The sequence below is a fragment of the Gossypium arboreum genome, chromosome 12, assembly GCF_025698485.1.
Source record: "Gossypium arboreum isolate Shixiya-1 chromosome 12, ASM2569848v2, whole genome shotgun sequence".
Classification (NCBI taxonomy): domain Eukaryota; kingdom Viridiplantae; phylum Streptophyta; class Magnoliopsida; order Malvales; family Malvaceae; genus Gossypium; species Gossypium arboreum.
Genome location: NC_069081.1, coordinates 100,084,924 through 100,112,700, shown reverse-complemented (window position 1 = coordinate 100,112,700; position 27,777 = coordinate 100,084,924). Strand labels below are relative to the sequence as shown.

The following is a 27,777-nucleotide window of genomic DNA, read 5'->3' as shown; positions in this document are numbered from 1 at the left end:
CTACCGTAGGTTCACAATCGTCTTAGGCGACCTGTGCAACATTGGCATCAAATCAGTGAAAATGGGCTCACACGTCCATGTTGTCTACTCGTATGCACGTATGTGCGGCCCACATGGCCTGGCCCAGAATCTCACACGGCCGGGTAGTGTCAACAGCATGTTTTTGGCTTTCTCTGAAACCTTTTTTGCTACATTTTTGGGTACACACCTGGTACTATTTCCATGTGAAAACTATCTCGAGTCTTACAGAACCTAAATATCGACATAACAACACTCAAAGTTAGACCTAAAATCCAGTTAAAACGAAGTCATGACCATAACTCCATTCGCAAGACCAAACTTACCTTAACACTCCAAAAGATTTAAACTACAAATCCGCGAGAGGAGAACCTCGAACTTCAAGATTTGCTGCTGCCAAAATAGGGATTAAGTCTCTAAAAGGCAACTTGAAAAAAACAAGACTACAACAACATTTATTTCCCCTTACAGAATCAATGAAGTTAGACGGTAAGAAAAAGAAAATGAATCGAAACAGGAATCGAATGAAGAAGAAAGAGGGAGAACAAATTTTAGCAGAGAAGCAGAGAATCACGTCAAGAATTTGGGAGAAACAGCCAAAATTTTGAAGAAAGAAAACTACTCAGGATAAACCCCAAGTTCCAATCTCTCAAATCTCTCCACTAATCCCACTACTCAGAATTCTGATGTAACCAAAACTCTGCCACCAACCCGAGCAAAATAAAACACTCTTGCTGAAGATGGGATTCGAACATAGGACCTCCAACACACTAACACTCCACCCAACCACTAGACCAGCAGGCCCATTCTGTTGTATACTTACATACATTTAAATAAAAGCCTATTGAACAAAGTTAAAACTTTACTCAGAAAAATCCAAAATTTTTCCAAAGGTATGGCTTGAACTTGGAACCTCCGAGACACACCCAGAACACTTAACCACTAAAGCAGATACACATTTATGTCAATTAATCACAAAAGCAAACACATAAAAAAATTTAGGGAGTTACAACTCTACCCCTTAAAAGAAAATTTCGTCCTCAAAATTTATCGATCAAAACAGATGAGGATATTGCTGATGCATCGCATCCTTATGATCCCACGTAGCCTCTTCAGTGCTATGATTACGCCATAGAACCTTAACCAGTAGAATGCATTTTCTCCTCAAAATCTTAATGTCGCGATCCAATATTTGAACCGACTCCTCCTTGAAGGTCATATCTGGCCTAACCTCGATCTCTTACACAGGAACAATATGCATTGGATCAGAGCAATAGCGCCTCAACATCGAGACATAAAAAATATCATGAATCCGATCCAACTCCATAGGTAGCTTAAACTGGTAGGTAACCGGTCCCACTCGTTTCAGTAAGCGATAGGGTCCAATAAATTTAGGGCCCAACTTGCCATTACGACCAAATCTCAGTACCTTATTCCATGGCGAGACCTTGAAAAAAATGAAATCCTCCATAGAATACTCAATCTCACGTCACTTCAAGTCAGTATAGGACTTCTGTCTATCAGATGCAGCTTTTAGTCGGTCTCGAATCAGTCTAACTTTATCCACGGTATCAGAAACCAGTTCAGGACCCAGAACTCGTCGCTCGCCCAACTCAGTCCAGCATAAAGGAGTACGAAAGTTGCGACCATAAAGTGCCTCGTAAGGTGCCATCTATACTCTAGACTGGTAACTATTATTGTAAACGAACTCTACCAACGACAAATACTTCTCCCAACTGCCTTGGAAATCAATCACACAACTCCTGAACATATCCTCTAGTATCTGAATCACCCTCTCATTTTGACCATCTATTTGAGGATGGAAAGCAGTACTGAAGTCTAACCTTGAACCAGAGCCTCATGTAGCTTTTTTTAAAATCGAGACGTGAAGCGAGGATCCCTATCAGAGATGATCGAAGTCGTACCCTGTGCAGTCTCACTATCTCAGACACATACAATTTATCCAGCTTCTGTAGAGAGTAGTCAGTACGAATCTGTATGAAATGGGAAAACTTGGTCAACTGATCCACTATGACCCACACTAAATCTTTCTTAGTGGGTGTGAGGGGCAACCCACTAACGAAGTCCATCGCCACTCTCTCCTATTTCCAAAGTGAAATCTTAACTGGATGCAACAACCCCGAAGGTAACTTATGCTCAGCTTTAACCTGCTGGCAAGTCAGACATTTACCCACAAAATTAGTAACCTCTCGTTTAAGTCGTGGCCACCAGTATAACTCACGAAGGTCTCGGTACATCTTATTTCCACCATGATGTATAGCATAGGGGCTACTACACACCTCTCTCAGTATCAAATGCCTCAATTTAGTGTCTTTCGGCACACAAACCTTCCATCGGAACAGAGTACCCCTTCGCCATTCAGTCCAAAGTTCTCAGTAAGCCTACTCTCAACCTGTCGGAAACGAAGACCCAACGTTTCGTCTTCTAACTGCTTATCCTTAATCTGCTTAATCCACGTAGGCTTAACCTGAAGCTCCGCTAGCAGACTTCCATCATCAAATAAACTGAGGCGAGCAAACATCGCCCTCAAATCAATCATAACCTTACAGCTCAATGTGTCAACCACTACATTAGCCGTACCAGGGTCATATTCAATCGCACAATCGAAGTCCTTAAGCAACTTAATCCATCTTCGCTGTCTAAGATTTAACTCATTCTAAGTGAGGAGATACTTGAGGCTCTTGTGATCCGTGTAGATGATACACTTCACACCATATAGGTAATGCCTCTAGGTTTTTAGTGCGAATACCATAGTGGCCAAATCTAGGTCATGTGTCAGATAACACGCTTCGTGAGTCTTAAGTTGACGAGACGCATATGCTACCACCTTACCTTCTTGCATCAGCACACATCTCAAACCGACATGTGATGTATCTTTGTAGATAGTAAACTCTTTTCTAAACTCTGGCTGTATCAAAACGGGGGCCTCTGTCAATATAGTTTTGAGCTTCTCAAAGCTCTCTTGTTGCACATCAGTCCAATTAAACAGCACACCCTTACGTAATAGCTTAGTCAAGGGTGCAGCAATCAGTGAAAAACCCTTTACAAATCGTCGATAATACCTTGCCAATTCCAGAAAAATCTCAGATACAGTCTTAGGTTGTTTTTAATCCAACAATGCCTCAATCTTTTGAGGATCAAACCTAATCCCTCAGCATAAACCATGTCCCCAAAATGCTACTTCACGTAACCAGAATTCACATTTACTGAACTTGGCATATAGTTATTTCTCTTACAGAATCTGTAGAACCACTCTGAGATGTTCATCATCGGTCTTCGAATATACCAGTATGTCATTAATAAATACCATCACGAACCGATCCAGATAGGGCTAGAACATTCGATTCATTAGATCCATAAAAGCTGCCGGTGCATTAGTCAGTCCAAATGGAATTACTAGGAACTCGTAGTGTCCATAACGAGTCCTGAATGCCATCTTATGCACATCAGCCCCCTTAACTCTCAACTAAGGATACCCTGATCGGAGATCAATCTTAGAGAAAATTGAAGCTCCTCAGAACTGGTCGAACAGATCATCAATCCTCGGTAGGAGGTACTTATTCTTTATAGTCAACTTGTTTAATTACTGGTAATCAATACACATACGCATGGATCCATCCTTCTTTTTCACGAACAGAACCGGTGCTCCCACAAAGACACATTAGGACAGATGAACCCACGATCCAGTAACTCTTAAATTTGGGCCTTAAGCTTCACGAGCTCTATCGGTGCTATTCTATAAGGGGCGATGGACACCGGAGCTGTACCAGGAGGGAGCTCAATCCCAAATTCTACTCTATGATTTGAAGGTAACCCAGGTAGCTCTTCAGGAAAAATGTTCGGAAAGTCCTTAACCGTCCTGATATCCTTAACCGAAGAATCCCCAGAATCTAAAACACTGATGTAGGCAAGATACGCCTTACATCCCTTACGAACCCACTTTTCCACCCTCAATGCAGAAATCACATTCGATAAGTAGTTTTGACGTTCCCCAATTACGACCACCTCGCTATCCTCCTCGATCCTCATTACAACCCTTTTTGTGGCACAATTTAAGCTCACTCGGTGTTTAACCAACCAATCCATTCCCAGAATCAGATCAAATTCTCTGAAAGGTAGTTTCATCAGATTAGCCAGAAAAATAGCCCCTTGAACCTCTAAAGGAACATCTTTAAAAAACTTATTTACTCTTATTAATTGTCCCAGTGGACTCAGCACAGTCACCTCACTTGCAGTGCTCTCAACCAAAATACCCAAGTTTTCGGGCACAGTAAAAGCTATATAGGAGTGAGTGGATCCTATATCTATTAGTGCAGTGTAAGGTACATTATGAATAAAGAACATACCTGTGATGACGTCCAGAGTATCTCCATCCTCTCGGCAACGTACACCATAAATTAGAGCCTGCTACCTTGCCTCAATATGACCAGCACCTCTTTCGGTGCTCTCTGACCACAACCCAGCCGATTACCACCTCTGGCCTGATCAAGGCCTCTTGCTGGTGGTGTAGTACCAATATTCGAAGCTTGCATCTGATCGGACCTCCACGGAAAATCTTTAATACAGTACTCTAATGAACCGCACCTCAAACAAGCCCCGGTTCTTTTCCAACACTCGCCCTGATGGCGTTCACCACAATCAGTACACAGCGGCTATCCAGTAAGAGTAATAGGAGCCCCAACTCTGACCAGCCCATCAACTCTGGCCTTTTTCTTAGGCCTCTGAGTGAAACTCGAGGGTTCTGAATCCCTCTTACTCCTACCTCTCACGCGGTTCTGACGCTCAGCACGCTTTACTTCGTCGGCGATCTTCTTATTATCAACCAAAGCAACAAAATCTTACTCCCTCTGTGGAGCTATCGAAACCCTCAAATTATCCATGAATCTATCCTCGAAGTGAACACATCGCTCATACTCATTCGCTACCATACCTCGAGCATAGTGACTCAGTTTAAAAAATTCGGCCTCATACTTGGCCACAGATCTATCTGCCTGAGTCAGATTTAGGAGCTCTCTCCTACGTGCATCCGCATAACTGGCCCCCACATACTTCCCTTAGAATGCAGTCTTGAAGAACTCTCAGGTCAGTCGATCGAGTTAAGTGCCCTCCTTAACAGTGAGCAACACTGATATGCCTCATTATGTAGCAGCGATACAACACTCTTTATTTTCTACTCGAGAGTGTACCACACTTCCACTAACAACATTTAGAAATTAGTTCTCAAAAAACCACATCTTAAAAGCCCACATCTATAGCTGAGTTTTATAACCTAGCTCTGATACCTTTAAATGTAACACCCCAAACTCGGCCTAGACATTATGGCCGAATCTGACAATGTCACATGGTAGTGCTTTTCAATAAATATGTTGTTGTTAACACCCCTTTTCAGTATCGTATGTTAATTTCAAATCATGTCATTCGTTTTCAAAACATTAATCATTTATAATTCGATATTTTGTTTCCAAAATGTTTTTTTTATTTTCGGAGCTTTTAAACAGTTTGCATGTTCATGGTATTTTGGTAAAACATCAATTTCATTTGAAAACTCAAGTTTTACCTAACACTAGTAGATTTAAATCATAAAACCGTTTAATTCAAAATTTAAACCAAAATTCGTAAAGGCTATAACTACAAAAAATACTCACAAATAAAAGTAAAATCATGAATAGGCAATTAACAGTGTAAAAGAAGTCGTGTGGCCACCACCGAGTCCTCCGCTTCACCGACCCTACCGTAGGTTCACAGTCATCTTAGGTGACCCGTGCAACCTTCGCGACAAATCAGTAAAAATGGGCTCACACGCCGAAGTTGTTTGCCCGTGTGGGCCCACATCGCCTGAAATAGCCTTGGCCGTGTGGATCACACGGCCTGGCCCAGAATCTTACATGCCCCTGTGGCTTACCCGTGTGGGCTTACACGGCCCAAATTGTTCAAGCCCATGTGTCGCACACGGCCCACTTGGCCATCACATGGCCGTGTCTGGTGTGTACGGTCTGGTCTCGTCGATCACACGCTCATGTTATGGCATACGGCCTATCACACGACCGTGTGGCATCGATAGCATGGTTTTTGGCTTTCGTTGAATTCTTATTTTCTATATTTTTGGGTACACACTTGGTACTATTTCTATGTGAAAACTACCCAAACCTTCTAGAACCTAAATATCGACATAACAACACCAAGAGTTAGACCTAAAATTCGGTTAAAATGAAGTCATGCAACCGACCATAGCTCTATTCGTACAATCACACTTACCGCAACACTCCAAGTAACTTAAACTATAAATTCGCAAGAGGAGAACTAATAAACCATAATTTATACATATTTTTATCCCATACTTAGCACATTTATGGATGATTTCTCCAAAGATTTGGTGAATTCAATGCTCCTAATCCTTTAATACTTAGGTGAGCATAGGAGAATAAAAAGAACGAGAAACAGGCTGAAAACGTAGAAAATTGACCAACATGAGAAATCAACACAGCCTGGACTTCCTCACATGAGTAGTCCATAAGGTCGTGTCAATTTGGAAAAATTGAAGCACGACTCACACGGGTAGACCACATACCCGTGCTATTTAACAACCTTGACCACGATCTGAAGCAATCGCACACGGGCGAGCCCAAGTATAGTCTTATTCGAAAAATGCCACTTTTGAAGGCTCTTAGACATTCTAAAGCCTATTTAAACACCTGAGGAGGCATTAGAAAAGGGAGACACAGAGTAGGAGGCAAGGAACTACTCAAGGAAAGCCGATTGATCCATCTTAGAAGCCAGATTCATCGTCAAGACTGAAGATCTCTCTTCAATTTCCTTTAGGAGTTTTGGGTTTTCTTTATGTTTTGTTATCTTTACTCTTTTGAGATGTTTTCTTTCATAATTATGAAGTAAACCCCTTAAATACCTAAGGGGAATGAAACCTAAGATGGATCTTGTTATTATTATCTGAATTGTATGTAATAAACCGTAATATATACATAATTTTACTCCATGTTTAACGCATTTTATGGATAATTTTCCCTTAGAATTGGTGAATTTGATGCTCCTAATGCTTTAATTTCATGTTTTATACTTAGGAGAGCATAAGAAAGCGAAAGGAACTAGAAACAGGCCAAAAATGGAGAAAATAGGCCAAAGTACGAAATCAACACTGCCTCGACTTCCTCACACGGGTAGACAATACGGCCGTGTCAATTTGGCAAATTTGAAGCACGATTCACACGGGCGTATCCCTGCCGAGCCCAAGTTGAGTCCAATTCAGAAAAAGCTAATTTTGAGGGCTCTTAGGCATTCCAAAGCCTATAAATACACCCTAGAGGAGGAAGAAAGAGGGACACACAGGGAGGGAGTAAGAAATTACTCCAAGGAAGTCGATTGATCAATCTTAGAAGCCAGATTCATCATCAAGACTGAAGATCTCTCCTCAATTTCCCCTTTAGGTGTTTTGGGCTTTCTTTATGTTTTGTATTCTTTATTATTATGAGATGTTTTCTTATTTAGTTATGAACTAAAACCCCTAAATACCTAAGGGGAATGAAACCTAAGACGAATCTTGTTATTATTTTCTGAATTGTATGATAAATATTTGACTTGTTCTTAGTTATGTGTTCTTAATTCTTGTTTTGATATCCCAGGATGCTAATTCAAGATAAGCTCTTATTCAGAGGAGGAATAGACCCTGTCTAAGAGTACATTTGTCATAATTAAGCGGAGTTGTTTGCGTGCCTAGACATAGGGTGACAAGATTTTTTCGGATTAGGGTGAAACCTAATAAGGGGATCCATAGATCGAGTTAATGCAACCTTAGGGTGTTAATTAGAGAAAAGTATCGATTATTCAATCTAGGGATTAGACGTTATTAGTCTTGAATAGGGATAATAACATAACTTAGGGATATCCACAGAACAAGTTAAATGAATAAATCGTCCGATTCGGAGCCAGAATAACAAGTACAGTCTAAGTGGATTTTTCCTTAGGTATTGCCTTAATTCAATCGTTTTCCAAAAGTAATCCCCCAATTCCATTCTCTGTGAATTCTTAGTTTAGATAATTAGTTAGTTAAAACAAAACCCCTTTATTCTTAGGCTAGATAATAAAAAGACAGTCATTACTAGTACTTTTAGTTCCTTTGGGTTTGACAATCCGGTCTTGCTAAAACTATACTACTGTTCGATAGGTACACTTACCTATATCGCGATAATAGTTAGTTTCAAGAACGATTAATTATAAATATTTAAAACCTATCACGAAATAACGCGATCAAGTTTTTGGCGCCGTTGCCGGGGAACTAAGATATTAGGAACGCTCAATTTTTATTACTTTAGCCATTTATTTTTCTTTCAATTTAATTTAATTTAATTTATTATTATTTATTAATTTACTTTTTCTTTCTCTTGGCAGGTTTTTATAGTTTATAACTAGAAGAAACCCGTCAGGACCACTACTTTTCGACGAAGAAATCGATCTCACAGTTCGCAGAAACCAAAGAGAAATAAAGCAAAGCTTAAGATACACAAAGAACGAGCAAGAGGATGATACTCAACCCCCAACCGAAGAGATGGCTGAAAACCAAGACAATCAGCTACCTCGTGTAATTGCGGTTAATCAAAATCCTGCTCACGCACTATGTATGATTATGCTAAACCTTCTTTAATAGGAACTGAATCGAGCATAGTTAGACCTGCTGTAGCTGCAAATACTTTTGAAATAAAACCTAACACTATTCAAATGATACAGCAATTTGTTCAGTTTGATGGTTTGCAGCATGAGGATCCCAACGTTCACTTAGCAAACTTCTTAGAACTATGCGATACATTTAAAATTAATGGTGTTTCTAATAATGTCATTCATCTTCGGTTATTCCCTTTTTCATTGAGGAAAAAAGCTAAACAGTGGTTGAATTCATTACTACGAGGGTCAATCACTACTTGGGAACAAATGACCGAAAAATTTCTATTAAAATATTTTTCGCCGGCTAAAACGGCCAAATTATGTAATGATATCTCTTCGTTTGTACAGATGGACTTAGAAACTCTTTACGATGCATGAGAGAGATACAAGGACTTACTGAGAAGGTGCCCTCACCATGGGTTATCGCTTTGGTTTTAGGTTCAAACGTTTCATAATGGTCTGAATCCTTCGACTCGGCAAATGGTTGACGCAGCTGCTGGCGGAATCATCAATAATAAAACACCTGAAGATACTTATGAGTTTATGAAGAGATGTCACTGAATAACTATCAGTGGCAAGTCATGAGGATAAAGCCAACAAAAATAGCCAGTGTTTATAACATCGATTCGGTCACCATGCTCTCTAATCAGGTAGAACTCTGGAATAAGAAAATTGATGGTTTTCTTAATTCTTCACAAGTTCACCCAGTAATACAGTGCGAAGCAAGTGGAGGTGGAACAAGCCATTCGGAATACCAACCTTATGGCTACAACATGGATAACGAGCAGTTAAATCACATGGGTAATAATTTTCGATATCAAAACAATCCATATAGTAACACTTACAATGCAGGTTGGAGGAACCACCCAAATTTCTCATGGGGAGGCCAAGAAAATCAGAAACCACCTCCAAGCTACCAACAACCACCCTACCAACAGAAAAAGAAGCTGAACCTTGAAGAGATGCTCTTAAAGTTTATATCGGTGTCAGAAACCCATTTTCAAAACACCGAAACAGCACTTAAAAATCAACAAGTGTCAATCCAAGGGCTCGAAACTCAGATAGGCTAGCTTTCTAAACTAATCTCTGAATGACCACAAGGTAGCTTGCCAAGTAATACTGAACCCAACCCAAGGGAATAGCTCAACGCAATTAATATTTAAGATAACGAAGGAGTCGTTGAGCCTGAGCCAGAACCGAGGCAACAAACTGTGGTAAGCAAAGGTCAAGGTGAAGTAGGTCATAATAAAAACAAATTAGTGAATATCGAATATAAACCTCGTGTGCCATACCCCAATGCGACAAGGAAAGACTGCTCAGATAAACAATTTGGTAAATTCCTTAAACTCTTACAAAATTTACACATTAACTTACTGTTTATTGAAGCTTTATCACAGATGCCAAACGCAATGAAATTTTTAAAGGAGCTTTTAGCAAATAAGCGGAAGTTGGACGAGGCATCGTATGTGGAGCTAAATGCAGTGTGCTCAGCTATTCTGCAAAATAAGCTATCGAACAAATTAAAAGATCCAAGGAGTTTTACAATTCCTTGCTTAATTGGTAGTTTAAATGTTAATAATGCATTAGTTGATTTAGGGGCTAGTATTAACGTCATGCCCTACAAAATGTTCAAACAATTAGGTCTTGGGAAACCCAAACAGATTAGGATGAGCAATCAATTAGCAGATAAAACTATAAGATTTCCTAGGGGTATTATTGAAGATGTGCTAGTTAAAATCGATAAATTTATATTTCCCGTGGACTTCATTATTTTAGACATAAAAGAGGATAGCAACACTCCTTTAATTCTAGGAAGGCTTTTTTTAGCAACTACTAAAACGATCATTGATGTTGGCATAGGTGAACTCACACTCCGTGTGGGAGACGAAACAATCACCCTTTAAGCTCGCAATTCTGGCAACACATCGAAAATTGAAGGTGATCGTTGAACCCATTCTACTGAAACTGACAATATGGTACAACCTACTTTACAGGAAATGAGTATGAAGGAAGCACATGAGTCATTCTCAAGCATTAGTAGAGGACCTACTCATAAAGAATGAAGGCTGCAAATAGAGGAGCTAGATGAATGGCGAACACATAAACTGAGAACACACGATAAACCAAAACTACACCAGAATGAGCTCGACACCTCTCCAAATCAACTTAAGGTTGGAAATAAAGTCTTACTAGATGTCACAGATCCTCACATTGTCACTACCAGACCGAATCAAGAAAACCCTCTTACGGTACTTAGTATTTTTCCATTCAGTACAGTTGAGGTAAGTCACCCCAAGTTCGGCACTTTTAAGGTAAACAACACCCATTTAAAACCTTATTTTGATGAGATTGATAGCAAGAATGAGGAGTATAAACTCCTCGAACCACCATGACCATTCAATGGAGAGGTAAACCGAGCTTAGACGATAAATAAACGCTTTTCGGGAGGCACCCCGAGTACTAACTGTATTAACTTCTTCAAAATTTAGTCTTCAACACCTAACTTACTAACGAAGCTCTTGAATACAGGTCTTCCACAGAGACACGACCAAGCATACAGGTGTGCTTAGGGCTGTGTGAAAATAGGGCAATGATTTTTCCAAACATGAGCTATGACAAAATGCCACGACCGTGCAACATGGCCCTGGTCGAACCTGCCAAAACAACACGGGCGTGCGACACGCCCGTGTGGAAGAACCATGGGTGAACCTGCTAAAACTACACGGGCGTGCGACACGCCCGTGTCTAGCACCCGTGGTCGAACCTGTTAGATTGACACGGGCGTGGGAGAAGCGAACAATGCCAGACACGGCCGTGCGACACGATTGTGTGCACCTACATGCCTAAAGAACACGGGCGTGTACTAAATGTCAGACGCGCCCAAATTTAAAACTCGCGAATCACACGGGCTGAAATTGGGGAACAAAGGCATGTTACCTGGCTGTGTGCCCCAAAATCTATAGATAGGCTGCACTATTCATTATCTTCTTCACCCCAAAACCCTAACCCTAGCCTTTGCAAGTCCACACGCCCTCCTTGCCACGCCGTGCGTGGCTCCAACTCCATTTTTGACTTCCATTCTCCTCTTTCTAGCATTTGTTCACTCTTTTCTCGTTTATTCTTACTGATTTCTAAGGCTATTTATCATAATAATATGCAATTTTTCATGTTCCTTTCTTATTTTTATCATACAAATGTCATATCTAGAATAGTTATTATCTTTCTCATGTTAAAATTCTTACTCATTACGTGATTTCTCTACTCTATTTGACCAGTTTATGTAAATATTCATGATTTCTCATGCCTTTTGTGTTGACATTTTTTCATCCATACAATATTCTTTGCAATTTTTTTTTTAAGTTATTCATGCTACTATTATGTAATGCCATAAAAGCATGGATTAGTTTAATTAAAATTGTTAAGTGTTGATAGTTGTGGCTGAAATTATGATTTTTATTTAAAATTTGTCTTCGTTTTACTTTGACCACTCATCAAGACGACTTGATGATTCTATTTGTAGGTACCATGTCATCTTCACGTAGTAAAAAGGCCGCTGTCCCTGTTTCAAAGAAAAGGAAGGGAGCGTCATCTTCCTCGAGTCCTACCGCAGAAGTTCGTCACCCTTTCCTGAGATTCCCCATCGGGCTCTAAGAAGAACTATTTTAAATACTCCGATCCCGGCCTTTAATTACGGCTGCTGCATCGACTAGGCTGCGGTGGAACAAGTTCAGTTTGCTGAAGCGATTCGGGCCCCGTAACTACAGACCTTTGGGAGCTTTTCTTTGGGATCATCGAGTCGATGTATCTTGAGCTTACGATGGAATTATGCTCAGACCGTGATGACGAACTAAGATGATCCCGGCAAGGTCCATTTTGGCCTAGGCGGATTAGTCCGCCAGCTCGGTGTCCCAGAATTCAGTATGGCGCTTGGTTTATATACGGAGGAATTCAAGTAGGAGAATGACTTACATGCTCTCAACCGCCACATCCACCGTTCTCCTTCATGGTGCTGGGACGTACTAGTACCAGGTGAGGCCACTTACAATCCTAGCCGCTCCAAGGCATCGGCTCTCCCTCCATCTCTGAAGTACCTACACGCCATTTTGGCTCACACGATTACAAGAAGGCGAGAGAGCACCGGTGTCGTCAACACTCACGATGCCTACTTTTTATGGTGTATGTCGTACGGGCACGTAATCGACCTTGCCTATTTTATTGTCCTCACGATTTAGCACCAGACAGAGCGGCATAGGAAGGGGGTTATCTCCATTGGCCCCTATGTTACTCGGTTGGCTCGACACTTCGGGCTCCTCAACACTACTGCCCAAGAATCATCCTTAACCCTCATTGCCCAGATGTCTCCACAAGGCATCTCGAGCATGCTTAGCATGAGGATAATCAAAAAGTGCCGAGGAACCTACCCTCCTCAATATCGTCTCGCCCAATCTACTGAGGAGGAGGCCAACGAGGACATTCCTGATGATGTCCCTCCATAGCACGAGGATCCCCCGTCTCAGCCACCACCACCCTCTCTTCCAGTTCATGCGGCGGCTTCATATGCTGACATCTCTGAGCGCCGCACTCGATTCGAGTAGCAGTGTTTTCAATGATTTGAAAACATTGATACTACTCTACAGCAGATTTGTCAGCACCTCCACATCTCATCGTCAATCCAACCTCGCGAACCATCCAGTGATGAAGATTTATATAGAGCTCCTAAGCTCATCATCGCATAGGAACAAAAAACTCCACCGGGAGCGGTTCTCCACGACTACCATGTCCTGATTGACCACGACCATAGCTACCACTTGATATAATATTCTTTTGGCGCAGAACTTATGGACTAATAAAGCTCTACCACCACCGGAGTATCCTCCTCAACTCTCGTACTGACTACTCTCCAAAACTCCAGTTCGAGGAATTTATCATACGGGAAGTTTCACTTCTCTTCCTATCTTCTTTCTATATTCTTATATCTATTTTTGTACATTGAGGGCAATGTACATCTTAAGTGTGAGGGGTATTTACTTCATTTTACTATCAGAAAAATTCCTGAATAACTGCCTTGTTCTCTTGAAAAGCTCTCATATCATATTTAGGATAAATTTTGATTGATTTATGATTTTTATTGATATATCTTGAATTAAAACATAGGCATTTATGCATTGATTGTTTAAACTTTAAGACATTAGAGAATCAAGCATGATAAGTTGATTTTTAATAATTTAAAATTTTAGGTTGTTTCCCCAAAGTTTAGGTATTACTTTGAGTTGGAATTCACAAGTTTTAAACATCAAAAAGCCATAATTCTTGTGAGATTTTTGAGCCTTTTGAGCATCTATTAATTCTTTCATACTCACTTTTATTATTTCCTTGAGTGTGTCAGTATTGAACTGTTATTCTAGAACTTGCTTGATTATGCATGTCAAGACCACACCACTTGATTTGATATGTCAAAATGATTAAGGCACTTAGGATTAACCTACTCATGCCATGAAAAGCCTACCTCCACGATTAACCACTAGTAAACCCCCTTGAGCTTAACAAGCCATTTCTTGTATTACCCTTAATATTAACCCTTAACCCATTTTTTGTTGAAATCCCATCAATTATTTTTTATCCCTATTTTTGTCGAGATTTGAGTTGAATAAATTGCTTAGCTATGTCTTATTATTAATAGTTAGTTTATGTTATTTAACTTGTTCTTAATTAAAAAAAATGTGTATACATCTTAATGGTAATAATCTTCTGAGCTAAAGAAGTTAAATTCCATATTCTGAGAAAAAGCTCTGTTGTATGCAATTGATGACTAGCTATTTTTCTAGTTTGGAAAATTTTGCAAGTCAACCTCGATTCTAACCTTTTCATTCAGCTTGTAACCACACCCCCTAACCAAACCTCATTACAACCCTCTAAAGACCTTTTGATTGATGTATCATCTCAAATTATACTGGTGGAGATTTGATTTTCATGCAAGCCTATGGTAATGACTTTTCATTATTGACTATTGAGTGCTTCATTTATTATCCTTAAACACCTCGAATGATTTGAGTGAATCTTTAGTGAGGATGTAAAACTCTGTGACATTTTGAATACAAGGTAATTACCTAGACGAGGGGAGACACCTATGTTTTCGAAATAAAATGATCAACTTAGAATCATTGAAACTGTGATGTTCTTTTAGTTGAATTCTCAATGTATGATTACTTATGGATTATTTTGAGATATTATCGATAGAAATTATAAATTGAGAAGAATTTATTTTGATTATGAGTTGAGGATTTTGCTTGAGGACAAGCAAATGTTTAAGTGTGGGGGTATTTGATAAACCGTAATATATACATATTTTTACCCCATGCTTAACGCATTTTATGGATGATTTTCCCTTAGAATTGGTAAATTTGATGCTCCTAATGCTTTAATTTCATGTTTTATACTTAGGAGAGCATATGAGAGTGAAAGGAACGAGAAATGGGCGAAAAACGGAGAAAATGGGCCAAAGTACTAAATCAACACTGCCTGTACTTCCTCACATGGGCAGACCACACGGCCGTGTCAATTTGGCAGATTCGAAGCATGATTCACACGGGCGTGTCACATGGGCGTGTCCCTGCCGAGCCCAAGTTGAGTCCAATTCGGAAAAGGCTAATTTTGAGGGCTCTTAGCATTCCAAATCCTATAAATACACCCTAAAGGAGGAAGAAAGAGGGACACACAGGGAGGGAGTAAGAAATTACTCCAAGGAAGCCGATTGATCCATCTCAGAAGCCAGATTCATCATCAAGACTGAAGATCTCTCTTCAATTTTCCCTTCAGGAGTTTTGGGTTTTCTTTATGTTTTGTATTCTTTATTATTCTGAGATGTTTTCTTATTTAGTTATGAACTAAAACCCCTAAATACCTAAGGGGAATGAAACCTAAGACGAATCTTGTTATTATTTTATGAATTGTATGATAAATATTTGACTTGTTCTTAATTATGTGTTCTTAATTCTTGTTTTGATATCCCAGGATACTGATTCAAGATAAGCTCTTATTTAGAGGAGGAATAGACCCTGTCGAAGAGTACATTTGTCATAATTAAGCGGAGTTGTTTGCGCGCCTAGACATAGGGTGACAAGATTTTGCCGGATTAGGGTTAAACCTAATAAGGGGATCCATAGATCGAGTTAATGCAACCCTAGGGTGTTAATCAGAGAAAAATCTCAATTATTAAATCTAGGGATTAGACGTCATTAGTCTTGAATAGGGATAATAACATAACTTGGGGATCTCCACGGAACAAGTTAAATGAATAAATCGTCCGATTCAGAGCTAGAATAACAAGTACAGTCTAGGTGGATTTTTCCTTAGGTATTGTCTTAATTCAATCGTTTTCCAAAAGTAATCCCCCAATTCCATTCTTTGTGAATTCTTAGTTTAGATAATTAGTTAGTCAAAATAAAACCTCTTTATTCTTAGGCTAGATAATAAAAAGACAGTCATTACTAGTACTTTTAGTTCTTTTGGGTTCGACAATCCGGTCTTGCTAAAACTATACTACTGTTCGATAGGTACACTTGCCTACATCGTGATAATAGTTGGTTTCAAAAATGATGAATTATAAATATTTAAAACCTATCATGAAATAACGCGATCAGTATGATAAATATTTGACTTGTTCTTAATTATGTGTTCTTAATTCTTGTTTTAATATTCCAAGATATTGATTGAAGTTAATGCGATTATTCAGAGGAGCAAAAGTCCCTGTCTAAGAGTAAATTTGTCGTAATTAAGTGGAGTTGATTGACAAGATTTTTCCGGATTAGGGTGTAACCTAATAAGGGAATCCATAGATTGAGTTAATGCAACACTAGGGTGTTAATTAGAAAGAGATTTCAATTAATTAACCTAGGGTTAGATGTTATTAGTCTCGAGAGAGATAATAATATAACTTAAGGATTTCTACGGATCAAGTCAAATGAATAAATCGTCTAATTCAGAGTTAAATAACAAGAGAAGTCTAGGTGGATTTTTCCTTGGTATAGTCTTAATCAATCGAGTTTTCCTAAAAGCTTTTCCCCAATTTTTTCTCTGTGCACCCTTAGTTTAATAAATTAGTTTAGATAAACAAATCCTTAATTTTTAGGCTAGATAATAAAAAGAAAGTAATTACTAGTACTATTGGTTCCTTTGGGTTCGACAATCTGGTTTTGCTAAAGCTATACTACTGTTTGATAAGTACACTTGCCTTCATCATGATAATAGTTAGTTTCAAGAGTGATTAATTATAAATTTTTAAAACCTTTCACGAATATCACGTATCAAGTTTTTGGTGCCATTTCTGGGGAACTAAGATATTGGAAACATTCAATTTTCATTACTTGCCATATTTACTTTTAGTGCAATTTATTTTTAGTTTAATTTCACTCTTCTAACTTTTATTTTATTTTCCTCTGACATGTTTTTCTATTTTATGACCAGAAGAAACCCGTCAGAACCATTACTTTTCGATAGTGAGATCGATCATACAGTTCGCAGAAATCGAAGAGAAATAAGGCGAAGCTTAAGATGCACAAAGGAATAGCAAAAGGACGATATTCACGCTACAACCGATGAGATGGCTAAAAATCAGAAAAATCTGCTACCTCCTGCAATTGCTGCTAATCAGAATCCTACTCCGCGTACTATGTATGATTATGCTAAACCTTCTTTAACAGGAACTTAATCAAGCATTGTTAGGCCTGCTATTGCTGCAAATAATTTTGAACGAAATCTAACACAATTCAAATGATACAGCAATTTGTGCAGTTTGATTGTTTGCAAGACGAGGATCCCAACGCTCACTTGGCGAATTTTTTGGAGTTTTGCGATACATTTAAAATCAATGGCATTTCTGATGATGTTATTCGTCTTTGATTATTTCCCTTTTCATTGAGGAACAAAGTTAAACAGTAGTTGAACTTGTTACTACGAGAGTCAATCACTATTTGGGAACAAATGACCAAAAAGTTTTTATTAAAATATTTTCCGCCGGCTAAAACGGCTAAATTACGTAATGATATCTCTTCTTTTGTACAGATGGATTTAGAAACACTCTACGATGCATAGGAGAGATACAATGACCTTTTGAGAAGATGCCCTCACTGCAACGCCCCGATTTTTGGGCCTGGAAGTATTGGGCCTTGAGTCTGGGTTCGGGTGGAAAACGGCCCGAATAATTTGGATGTTATTATTATTATTTCGTATGTTTAGTTTAGTAATTAAATAAATTACGAAGGGTTTATGGTGTGGGAAAAAAGGCCCAAGAGTAAATTTAATTCGAGGCAATTCCTGAATTTTAATTTTGGGAGAGAGGGTTCTGGCAATACGGGCTTTTAAAGTTGAGGTGGTAAAATAGGACACAAAAAGATCTATGGTAAAGTGGCATGTGGCGCCACCTAGGTGTTTGGGGAGTGACGTGTGGATGTTTAGGGGGAGCCAGAGTTCAAGTCACAACGTAAGGGTATTGTTTCTTTAATTTTTTTTGGTGCATGTGCCGGGCATGTGATAGAGCTTAAGTGGAAATTCGGTTAGGGCTTTAAGAAGGTTGGGCCGTGGGTCTGAATGGCCATTAGGGCAAGCTTTATTTTCTTTTTGTTTTGCCGAATTAGGGTTAGCCACCTAGAGCCTTCCCTTTCATTCTATTCTCTTCTCAGTATCTCAAAAAGCCAAAAAACGCAAAGTTAGATCTCTTGAGTGCTGAATTCTTCTTTCTCTTCTCCTTTCTTCTTCTATTTTCTTTTTCTCCTTCTTTTCTTCTCTAGCCGAAACATTCCTACCTTTCTACTCATCTCCTCTTTCATTCCCATTCTTTTCTAAACTTCTATAGCCGATTGCCATAAAAGCTAAAATCTCAAAAGTTCTTTCTTGTGCTGATTTCTTCTAGCCAAAATCCTCCTATTTTCTTTATCTTTTTTGATCGATTTTCACATCCTCTAAACCTCAACTCCTATCAGCAATAGCACTGCAAAAACCATCATATCAAATCATCTTCCTCTTCATAGTTCCAAAATCTGAAAACATCATAGTGTATAAGGACATATAGCTGAATCTTTAGATCTCTAAGATTCGATTTCTACAAGTGTTTAAGGGCTGGATCTGTATCAGATCTGAGTAGAAACTGAAGTGGAATCGTTTTAGTTGAAAGAACCTGTGTGTGATCTAGAGGCTGTTAATCGAAGGCTTAGACAAGTGGAATGACTAGATCGAGATCTAGTCACTAGTTTTGGCAAAGGATATCGTGGGAGATTTCGGTAGCAGTTGTCGTAAATCAGGTGTGTAAACGACACCCACTAGTGGACTAGATCAGCAAAAGCCGAAAAGCCGGCATTTCGAGAACTTACGAGCGTGCGAGCGCTCATGGGATTATTAGTATTGATAATATTGGTAACTTCAACGGTAAGATTGCAGAGTGAGTAATTTTGTGCACTTCGGTATATTTGGGCTTAATGGGCCAAAATTGGGTTAAATGGGCCAACGGGCCCAATTCGGTAAAAACGTTCGATAAGTGTTTCTGTTAATACGTTAATAACTGTAATGAGCATGAAAGCCTAAAAAGACTGATAAAATTACTGAAATACCTCTGTAAGGTAGAATTACCGTAATACCCCTAAAGGGGTAAGTTTATGATTATGCCCCTCGAGGGTAAATAACTGTTCTTACGCTATAATCTGACTGTCTTTTTGAAGCGTGCCTTGTTAATTATATATTCTCTGTATACATGTCATACTGCATGGGGTTGAGTTTTGTTATGGAGGAAGAACTCGTTCTGGTGGCTGTGCCACATATTCTGATATAAGCAGCTTTGCTGCGAATTATAGTTAGTGTCGCAACTGGTGCTAACACTGTAAGTGTAGGGATGGCGTGGGTGATTTATTCTCCACAGGAAGTGTAAGGATGGACGGAGGCAAGTGCAGGGTTGGTTGGGGTTATCATGCATTAATCATATGAGACTGTTTTGTTATGGGCCAACTGTATTGAAATGGGCCCAACTATGTTAATATGGCAAGGCCCAACATATCTCGACTTGGAACAGGGCTACGGCCGAAATTGACACTGATATGGGCTAGGCCCAGTATACTCTGATACTGTAAGGGGCTATGGCCCAAATTAATATTGATATGGGCTAAGGCCCAGTTAACTCTGATTTCTGAATAGGGCTTAGGCCTAGTAGAGCTTGAACTGATTTAGGCTCTAGTTGGGTTACTTTACACGCTGAGTTTTCCAAACTCACCATTTTTTTCCCATCTTTGCAGGTGAGCCTTAGATCAGTGGACCTGGTGCTAAAGGGATTCAGAGTGGCCATGTGGACTGTTTAAAGTAAGTGTGTATACCTTCACTTTTATTTTAGATTATTTCCTTTATATTTTTGGGTTTTAATTTGTAATAAGGCCGCTTTAATTATTTTTAGTTGTTTTTAGTATGTTTTGTTAGCTTAGATATGATTTTTCTTGGGTATTGTCTTAATCAATCGATTTTTCCCAAAAGCTTTTCCCCAATTTTCTCTCTGTGCACCTTTAGTTTAGTTAATTAGTTTAGATAAACAAATCCCTTAATTTTTAGGCTAGATAATAAAAAGAAAGTAATTACTAGTACTCTTGGTTCCTTTGGGTTCTACAATTTGATCTTGCTAAAGTTATACTACTGTTCGACAGGTACACGTGCCTTTATCGTGATAATAGTTAGTTTCAAGAGTGATTAATTATAAATTTTTAAAACCTTTCATGAATATCACGTATCAAGAACCCCGAACTTCATGATTCACTGCTGCCAAAATAGGGATTAAGTCTCCAAACGAAAACTTAAAAAAACAAGACTACAACAACATTTAATTCCCATTACCGAATTAATGAAGTCAAACGGTAAGTAAAAGAAAATGAATCAAAACAGGAATCAAACGAATAAGAAAGAGGGAGAATGAATTTTGGCAGAGAAGCAGAGAATCACGTTAGGAATTTGGGAGAAACAACCAAAATTTTGAAAAAAAAAACTACTCAAGATAAACTCCAACTCCCAATCCCTCAAATCTCTCTACTAATCCCACTACTCAGAATTCTGATGCAACCAAAACTTTGCCACCAACCTGAGCAAAATAAAACACCCTTGCAGAAGCAGGGATTCGAACAAAGGACCTCTAACACACTAACACTCCACCCAACCACTAGACCAGTAGACTCATTCTATTTTATATTTACACATATTTAAATAAAAGCTTATTGAACAAACTTGGAATCTCCCAAACACACCTAGAACACTTAACCAGTGAAGCAGATACACATTTGTGCCAATTAATCGTAAAAGCAAACACATAAAAAAATTTGAGGCATTACACTGGTTCTAAAGCTCAAGCTACATCAGTAGATAGTGTTGGCAGTGTGAGAGACAACAAACCTGAATGTCAGCAGTATAAGCGACGACATTTTAGAGAATGCTAGAACAAAAGAAATAAAGCATGTTACAAATATGTATCGTTGGATCATTTTATGCAAGATTGCCTAGAGTTGATGGAAAAGGATGATGTTTAGAACACGAGGCTGAGTAACACTGTAAGCAGGGATAGACCATATAAAAATAAAAGAAATGTGAGTCGTAGACAGAAAGTGACTAAAGACTCTGCTGTGAGGTCCGAGGCAAGAATACCTGCTAGAGCCTACTCTATTCGCGCTTGCGAAGAAGCGTCATCTCTAGATGTTATCATCGGTACTTTTACTTTCTATGATACTAAAGTTATTGCATTGGTAGATCCATGATCAACTCATTCATATGTATGTGAAAATTTAGTATCCAGTAAGGCTTTGTCTGTAGAGTCTACTGTATATGTAATTAGAGTATCAAACCCCTTAGGCAAATGTGTGTTGGTTGATAAAGTGTGTAAGAACTGTCCACTGATTATTTGGGATAATTACTTTCCGGCTGATTTAATGTTATTGCCATTTGACGAGTTTGATATAATCCTGAGTATGGATTGGCTAACGCTACACTATGTTGTTATGAATTGCAAAAAAAAAAAAGACGATTGATTTGAGATGTCAGAATAATGAGATTATTCAAATTGAGTCAGATGATCTTAATGGTTTGCCAGCAGTGATTTCATTGATGTTAGCTCAGAAATATATAAGAAAGGGTTGCGAAGCTTATTTTGCTTATGTACTTGATATGAAAGTCACTAAAAAGAAGATTGAATCAGTGCCGGTAGTACGTGAGTATCCAGATGTGTTTCTCGAAGAGTTACCGAGATTACCACCGACCCGATAGGTTGAGTTTGGCATTGAGTTAGTGCTGGGAATAACACTTATATCAATAGCTCCATATCAAATGGCAACGACAGAGTTAAAAGAATTAAAAGCTCAGTTGCAAGAATTAACTGATAGAGGATTTGCACGATCAAGTTTTTCGCCCTGAGGTGCTCCCGTATTGTTTGTGAAAAAGAAAGATGGCACTATGAGAATATGTATAGATTACCGATAGTTGAATAAAGTAACAATGAAGAATAAATACCCTCTACCCAAAATAGATGATTTGTTTGATCAATTGAAAGAGGCTACAGTGTTTTCAAAGATAGATTTGAGATCGGGTTATTATTAGTTGCGAGTTAGAGATTTTGATCTACCGAAGACAACTTTCTGAACGAGGTACGGACATTATGAATTCTTAGTTTTGCCTTTTGGACTAACGAATGCTCTTGCAGTCTTTATGGACTTGATGAACTGAATTTTCAGATCGTATCTAAATCGATTTGTTGTTGTGTTCATAGATGATATTTTGATATATTCAAGAGATGAAACTGAACATGCCGAGCATTTGAGAATTGTATTACAGGCTTTGCATGATAAGCAGTTATATGCAAAGTTCAATAAATGTGAATTTTGCGTAAGGTTAGTTTTCTAGGGCATATTGTGTCAGCATCTGGTATCCGAGTCGATCCGAGCAAGATTTCTACAATAATAAATTGGAAGCCTCCAATAAATGCATCCGAAGTCCGTAGTTTTCTAGGACTAGCCAACTATTATAGACGATTTGTGAAAAGCTTTTCTATGATTGCAACTTCGTTAGCGAGATTGCTTCAAAAAGATGTAAAGTTCGAATGGTCCGAGAAATGTCAAAAAATTTTTAATCAGCTGAAAGTTCTTTTGACTGAAGCTTCAGTGTTAGTACAGCCAGAATCGGGAAAAGAATTTGTGATTTTTAGCGATGCATCGATGAATGGCCTAGGTTGTGTTTTAATACAGGAAGGCAAAGTCATAGCTTATGCCTCGAGACAATTGAAGCCGCATGAAAAGAATTATCTGACACACGATATAGAGTTAGCAGCCATTGTGTTTGCGTTAAAGATTTGGCGTCATTATCTATTTGGTGAGACATACCATGTTTATTCAAATCATAAGAGTTTGAAATATCTGATGACTCAAAAAGATTTGAATTTGTGACAGCGGAGATGGCTAGAATTGCTAAAAGACTACGAGTTAGTGATCAATTATCATCCGAGAAAGGCTAATGTTGTTGCTGATGCATTAAGCCGAAAATCTTTATTTTCTCTACGTACAATGAATACTCAGTTGGCTCTATCTGACGATGGCTCGATTTGTGAGTTCAAAGCAAGACCATTGTTTTTACAGCAGATTTGTGAGGCTCAGAAAGTTGATAATGAAATGTTCGTAAAATGAACTCAATGTGATTCGAACCTTGATTCATAATTTTAGGTTGATTACGATGATTGTTTAAGATTCAAAGGCTGAATATATGTTCTGAGAAATTCAAAGTTAATTCAGATGATTTTGGATGAAGCACATAGTAGTCGTTTATCTATTCATCTAGGAAGCACGAAAATGTATAACGATTTGAAAAGCTTTATTGGTGGCATTGTATGAAACGTGACATTTCAGAATTCGCTTCTAAATGTTCAATTTGTCAGCAGGTTAAAGCTAAGCATCAGGTACCATCTGGTTTATTGCAATCGATTATGATTCCCGAGTGGAAATTAGACAGAATGATTATGGATTTTGTTTCGGGTTTGCCACTATCTCCGAGAAAGAAAGATACAATCTGGGTTGTTGTTGATCAATTGGCAAAATCGGCTCATTTCAATCCTGTGTGTACAAATTATTTGCTTGACAAGCTTGCCGAATTGTATATCTTCGAGATTGTGAAATTACACGGAGTACCTATTTCTATTGTTCCGGATAGAGATCCGAGATTTACATCGAGGTTTTGGAAGAAATTTCAAGATGCACCGAGTACAAAATTACATTTTAGTACCGCATTTCACCCACTGACAGATGGTCAATCCGAGCGAGTTATTCAGATACACGAGGATATCTTACCTTATTGCATTCTTGAGTTCGAAGGTATGTGGGAAAAGCATTTACCTTTGATTGAATTTGCATATAACAATAGTTTTCAATCGAGTATTAAAATGGCACCATATGAAGCTTTATACAGTCGTAAATGTCGAACGCCGTTGTATTGGACTGAGCTAAGCGAGAATAAGATTCACGGGTGATATGCGATATTCGCGACAGGTTTTAAAAATTTATAATTAATCGTTCTTGAAACTAACTATTATCACGATGAAGGCAAGTGTACCTATCGAACAGTAATATAGCTTTAGCAAGACCGGATTGTCGAACCCAAAGGAACCAAGAGTACTAGTAATTACTTTCTTTTTATTATCTAGCCTAAAAATTAAGGGATTTGTTTATCTAAACTAATTAACTAAACTAAAGGTGCACAGAAAGAAAATTGGGGAAAAGCTTTTGGGAAAACTCGATTGATTAAGACAATACCCAAGAAAAATCCACCTAGACTTCACTTGTTATTTGACTCTAAATCAGACGATTTATTCATTTGAATTGATCTGTAGAAATCCTTAAGTTATATTATTATCTCTCTCAATACTAATAACGTCTAACCCTAGGTTGATTAATTGAAATCTCATTCTAATTAACACCTAGTGTTGCATTAGCTCGATCTATGGACTTCCTTATTAGGTTTCACCCTAATCCGGCAAAATCTTGTCAATGAACTCTGCTTAATTACGACAAATTTACTCTTAGATAGGGACTTTTTCTCCTCTGAATAAGCGCATTAACTTGAATCAATATCCTGGAATATTAAAACAAGAATTAAGAACACATAATTAAGAACAAGTCAAATATTTATCATACAATTCAGATAATAATAACAAGATCCATCTTAGGTTTCATTCTCCTTAGGTATTTAGGGGGTTTAGTTCATAATTATGAAAGAAAACATCTCAAAAGAATAAAGATAACAAAACATAAAGAAAACCCAAAACTCTTAAAGGAAATTGAAGGGAGATCTTCAGTCTTGACGATGAATCCGGCTTCTAAGATGGATTAATCGGCTTCCCTTGAGTAATTCCTTGCCTCCTACTCCATGTGTTCCCTCTAAGTGCCTCCTCAGGTGTTTAAATAGGCTTTAATGCCTAAGAGCCCTCAAAAGTGGACTTTTCGAATAGGACTATATTTGGGCTCGACAGGGACACACCTGTGTGTGATTGCTTCAGACCGTGGTCAAGGCTGTTAAATAGGCACGGACGTGTGGTCTACTCGTGTGAGTCGTGCTTCGATTCTGCCAAATGGACACGGCTGTGTGGCCTACCCGTGTGAGGAAGTCCAAGCCGTGTTGATTTCCTATGTTGGCCTGTTTTCTCCGTTTTTGGCCCGTTTTTCGCTCTTTTTACTATCCTATGCTCACCTAAGTATAAAACATGAAATTAAAGGATTAGGAGCATCGAATTCACAAAATCTAAGGAGAAATCATCCATAAATGTGCTAAGCATGGGATAAAAATATGTATAAATTACGGTTTATCAACGAGGTTGACCAGATTAGAAAGACTAAAGAAAAAGTGAAAGTGATCTGTGATAGTTTGAAAGCAGTGTCAGATTGTCAGAAATCTCACGCAGATTTGAAAATAGAAGATATTGAGTTTCAAATCAGGGATAAAGTGTTTTTGAAAGTATCTCCGTGGAAGAAAACACTTCGATTCGGTCGTAAGGGCAAGTTAAGTCCAAGATTCATCGGGCTGTATAAGATTATCGAATGTATTGGGCCGATTACTTATAGATTATTGTTGCCAACTGAGTTAGAAAGGATTCATAATGTATTCTATATATCGATGCTACGAAAATACAGATCAGATCCTTCGCATGTCATTTCCCCGACTGAAGTTGAAATTCTACCTGATATGTCTTATGATGAATAATCGATACAGATTTTAGCTCGTAAGATCAAAAAGTTGAGAAATAAAAGAATTGCATTAGTAAAAGTATTATGGCAACGACACGGGGTTGAAGAAGCTACGTGGGAAACCAAGGATACTTTGAGAAAGCAATATCCAAACCTATTCACTGGTAAGATTTTCGGGGACGAAAATCCCTAAGGGGGGAGAGTTGTAATAGCCCAATTTTAGCTAAATCAGAACAGTGGTTTCGGGACCACAAATCCAAGGTCGTAAAATTATTTTAATATTATTTTTGGTGTTTATAGCAAGTGGTTATATATGTGTGAAAATTTTGTGTGATAATTTTATGGTTTAAATGGTTAATTTGGCTAAAGGACTTAATCGCGTAAAATGCAACGGTTGCATTCTATATGTTAAAGGTGTCAAATTGCTATGGCTAATTAAATGAAAGGTCCTTATGTATTAATTAGATCCTTGATTGTGATAATGGACATTTATGGACATCCATTATAAGTTTTTAATGTTTATTCATTAAGGTTATAATAGTAATTTGTGATTTAAGTTTAATTAAAATAAAACAAACATGAAAATTTGTCCATTATCATCCTTCTTACACCGAATTTGAAGAAAAAGAAGAAGCTTGAATGTGTTTAGGGTTTCGAAAAGTAATTGGCTTGATTAAGGTATGATTCAAACTTGGTTTTTAATGATTTCTATGTTTTTGTGATCGTTGCTTCGTATTCTAGCTAGCCTGTACCTTAATTTCATAGATTGTTGATGATTTTGTGAAATTCCATTGATGAATACATGAGTTTTATGATGTTTGATGATGAATTATGCAAGTTTGGTGTTTGATATACAAGTTTTGTAAAGTGATTTTTGACAAAAATGTCAATTAGAGATTAAATTGAGAAAAGTGTAAATTGAGGGGTTAAATTGTGAAATAAATGAAAAAAATGGGCTGCTAGAGACCTATAGAGAATTCGGCTAAGCATGGGTTTTGTCAAATTTTGTGAATTTTGCGTTTTATGAAATAAGGACTAAATTGAATAGATGTGAAAGTTTAGGGGCTAAAGTGAAAAAATGCCAAAATTTATATTTTTGGATGAAATTTAATGAATAAGTGATTAAATGTGTTAATTTTGAATACATATAGATCTAGAAAAGAGGAACTCAGACTTAGATCGAGGCAAGAATAAAGTACTCGATTAATCGACTAGTTTCGTTGTTCTACAACCAAGGTAAGTTCGTAGATGTTAATTTCATTATAAATGAATGTTATATGCTTTGTTATTGCATAAAATGTGTTTGTGATATTGTGGATAATATTTGAATTATGAATACGACTATACGGAAGTGTTCAACGATGAAATTAACAAGCAAAATTTCCCGGTTAAACCTTAAGTATAGTGGTGATGATAATGGAATGTCATTAACTTAATGCATTGGCTTCAGGACACGATATCGGCACTTCAGGTGTGAATAATACATTGATTTGGCCACGGGCCATGGTATAGGTATTTTGAGAGGAGCTACCTTGATTTGGCTATGGGCCATGGTACAGGTATTCCGGGATAAGTTACCTTGATTTGGGTACGGGCTATGGTATAGGTACTTATTGATTGTGATTCGTGGGAATCCGATTTCTATCCCTAATGGTTCAACACATAACTGAATGTCGTGGTTGAGAAAGAGGTTAGTACGAGGTGATACGGGTATGTACGGAACTTATTCAAGTATTACATTGAGAAAGTTTAATGAAATAGTATTTAATCATGTTTGAGACATGAATAAGGTTTGTGTTAATGTAATGTTGATTTGGTAATGTGCAAATGGTTGAAT

The 27,777-nt window shown here is 38.1% G+C and overlaps 1 non-coding gene and 1 pseudogene across 1 annotated transcript; both read right to left on the bottom strand.

The window, feature by feature from the left end:
* Nucleotides 1–9,024: 9,024 nt before the first annotated feature.
* On the bottom strand, nt 9,025–9,131 carry LOC128286246 (small nucleolar RNA R71). The gene has a single exon (XR_008276790.1). It is a non-coding gene; the product is annotated as a small nucleolar RNA R71 (small nucleolar RNA).
* Nucleotides 9,132–17,739: 8,608 nt separating this feature from the next.
* LOC128285780 (small nucleolar RNA R71) lies at nt 17,740–17,840 on the bottom strand (annotated as a pseudogene).
* Nucleotides 17,841–27,777: the final 9,937 nt, after the last annotated feature.